The sequence below is a fragment of the Zingiber officinale genome, chromosome 1A, assembly GCF_018446385.1.
Source record: "Zingiber officinale cultivar Zhangliang chromosome 1A, Zo_v1.1, whole genome shotgun sequence".
NCBI lineage: Eukaryota > Viridiplantae > Streptophyta > Magnoliopsida > Zingiberales > Zingiberaceae > Zingiber > Zingiber officinale.
The window spans coordinates 99,252,321-99,255,628 of NC_055987.1; the positions used below are offsets into that span (position 1 = coordinate 99,252,321).

General features: G+C 42.9%; 1 long non-coding RNA gene across 2 annotated transcripts; it reads left to right on the plus strand.

The window, feature by feature from the left end:
- Positions 1-2,592, plus strand: LOC122007506. 2 transcript variants are annotated; one of them, XR_006119001.1, is made up of 4 exons: positions 1-450; positions 621-661; positions 788-950; positions 2,556-2,592. It is a non-coding gene; the product is annotated as an uncharacterized LOC122007506 (long non-coding RNA). The 2 variants fall into 2 exon arrangements; XR_006119004.1 differs by lacking the exon at positions 2,556-2,592 and adding an exon at positions 1,263-1,323.
- Positions 2,593-3,308: the final 716 nt, after the last annotated feature.

Below are 3,308 nucleotides of genomic sequence, written 5' to 3' on the forward strand. Positions count from 1 at the left end.
CATCGCCGATCCTTCTCTTTCCCCGATCTCCTCCCCTCTCTGCCCCGACGCGAGCCGACCTCCCCTCTTCTTCTCTGTTCCTCTCTCGCGGATCACTCGAAGCCAAGGCCGAAGGAGACTCATCACCGGAGCTCGACGGTGCCGAGGAGGTGGATCTGATCAGGGGGTTCTGTCCGGCGGATTTGGAGGCCGATCGTCGAAGGCGCTGTGGCTAGGGCACGGTGAGAGACAGATCATGCATCGTCTCCCATCGGTAGACCATTCCTCTTCGCTCCTCACGCTGGACACAGTGTGATTACCCTTTTTGCTGGCCGGATTGGACCGAGCGGCATCACCTAGTAGTGATCTTGGAGGCAGGGCATCGTCGGATTGCGTCTCCTTCCACCATCGGCCACCGAAGCTTAGAGAGGTGCCCTAGTCCGGAATTGTGCCACTCGATCGTCTGCGAGGGTAAGCTAGACTCAACTGAAACCCGTCTTGTCAATTTCCCTCTTGATTCATCATCGGATTCTTGTTGATTCACGGATCAATGCTCTGTTCTGGTTTGGGAAAGGAATCGGATCACGTTCTTGCTGTTCCCTTGATCAAATCTGATCCTCTTCTCTTTGTGGCTGATTTAGGTCACGGATTGGGTGACACCTCCTGGATACAATCGGTTGAGGTAAGATTAGGGTGTTGTTTGATCTATGATTTCCATGGTGTAATCTAATATGTGCTATGTGATCTTCAATCTTAATCTGATCAATGAATTCTAGCTTAATTCATTGCTTCATCCGGTTTATTCCAGTGAGGACCTGTTCTGTGGATTGCTCTATGATCCAACAATATATTGTTTCAACAGCAACTCGATTAGAGCAGTGAGGTCCTGTTGTTGTGGTGTTGGGAAGGTGATCGTGAAGTGATTTTAGCAGCAACCTTGATCCAGCAAGCAATAGGGGCTGTGAATCGAGGTATGTGAAGAGATTTTTTATACATGTTAGTTGTAGATTTTGTGTTGATTGGAATATCGTGATTAGATTTATTTGCTTAGAGTTAATCTAATGGAACGGATTAGGGTTAGGGTAATTAACCCTAGTCAACCGTTGGATTTATAATCTAATTGATGATTAGGGATTAGGTAACTAACCCTAATCGACCATTAGATTTAAATTGGTAAGTTGTGATTGTGGTGGTTAGGGTTTTGCCCTAATTTAGTGGGGGAAATTTATTTAGCTATTTCATTGGGATTTAGCTAAATAAAATATATATGTTGTTTGACACAGGATTCTGATTCGAGACAGGCGTCTCGACGTTGACTTCGGATTTTGATTGACTGTACCTTCTATTTGAGGCGGGTACCCTTTGACCTATCTTTTGATAATGTCTTATGATATGTGTAGCTTATATATATTTACTAGTGGTAGATAGTAGATCATTTCTTCCCTGGTTTTAGCTAGTTGATACCTATCACATGTTTCATCTGCTAGTTGCTTTATTTCAGGATTGGATATTATATCTCTTGCCATGTGTATATATGACCATAGAGATGCATATCTATAGTGCTCTACTCTACTGGATTAGTTGCTTTACATGTGTGATACATGCTCTTGGATTCATGATACTTACATCATTGTTATATGTGATGTCTTTGGTTTATGCTGTTTATTATCATCGTTATATATGTGTTTGTCTGTTTGGCATCTACACATATGGAGGATATGTTCAGGTATGATATATTGTAGCCGCATGCACCATATCGCATGATTGCATGCTGGCCGATTGACGACTCCATTATTGTTGAGCTCGTCGGCCGACTACATTGACCTGCGCACCACGTGACCACTGCATGGGTAGTGGCACAGCACATAGGGTGTGTAGGTTGCTCGGTGGTGCTCCGCTGGAGGCTCCACTCATGGGTAGTGTGATAGGCAGCGTGGTAGCACACCGGGGTCCCTCCCCGTCATTGTGTACCGGGAGATGAGAGCATGGCGCTCCCTCCTATAGTGAGGTTGGAGGATAGGTGTACTCTGGTGCATCCCGTCCACTCGGTCACTCTTCAGGGGTAGTGACGGCAGAGTGCACGGTGTCACAGCCCTACCCACGCGGTCTCACCATTGTGTGTGAGATTCTGACTGGCGTCAGGGGTGACCATGTCATATTGCATCATATGCACAGATTGCATTAATTATGATTGATGCATTTTGGTGATGCATATGATTGACATGCATCTGAGTTATATGCTTTTGCTCACTATTTTTATCCGTGTATGTTTACAGTCAGTTGCACAAGCCTCGCAGGTGAGTACTGATTTATTTCAGTTATGCATTTTCTTATTATTCTTGCTATAGACTGTACTTATGCCTATTGCTGGTTACTACAGTTTATTTCGGCTATGCATATCTGTTATTCTGTTAGGAGACTATACCGTAGGTTGTATGGTTAGAGAACTGTACTCTTGATCCCATGGTTTAGGAGACTGTACCTTAGGCTATTACTGGTGGATATATATTGCTGTACATGTCTATTGGTTTACCTGCTGAGTTCTTTGAACTCACCCCGTTGTTACTATTTTTCAGGTTGAGGCCGTCAGGAGAGATTCCAGTCGCTAGGCCCTTTGTCGCGAAGATTTCTAGATATCGTTTTCTGTATTCGCTTTTATTCGTATACTTGTGATGTGGGTTGTATTGTGGACTTTATATCGAACATTCGGGTTTGCTACTTTGTTTTCCGCTGCGAATATTTCATTACTCCGTGGATTTCATTTCTTCGTTGTAGTGGAGTAGGATGTGTACGTATATCTTCATTGATTTCTATATCATCTTTTCGTTAAATATAACTGCGTGGATTGTTTACTATTTGTGTGTATTGTTCCGGCCGAGTGTGGCCGAGGTATGGATATATGTATACTGAGATTCATATTGTCCGCCGTACAGGGGAGATGCTGCCGAAATTTCTTCGGACAGGGACTACCTGGGGCGTGACATGATACCATTCTAAGCTTTTGAATACACAATCATGGTAGACCTAATGTATTTGTGAGATGTTCATTGCCTAGATATATAGGATCATGCTTTCTACGAGTTCATCCTATACTAAGGCCAAAACAAGTTTTGAAATACTAGAGAAATGGGAATTTTTTAAAGGATTAAAAAATAAGAGTGGCCTAGAATTTGCAAATTACTTGAAATATTTTTGATAATAAGAGTCCTAGTCTATCATGCACATTTCTAATTTTCTTCATAAGTTAGTAAATTCATATTCTGGCAGTGACTTAGTGAAGATGTCTGCCAGATTTGACTTTGACTCAACATAGTTGAGTTCAATATCTC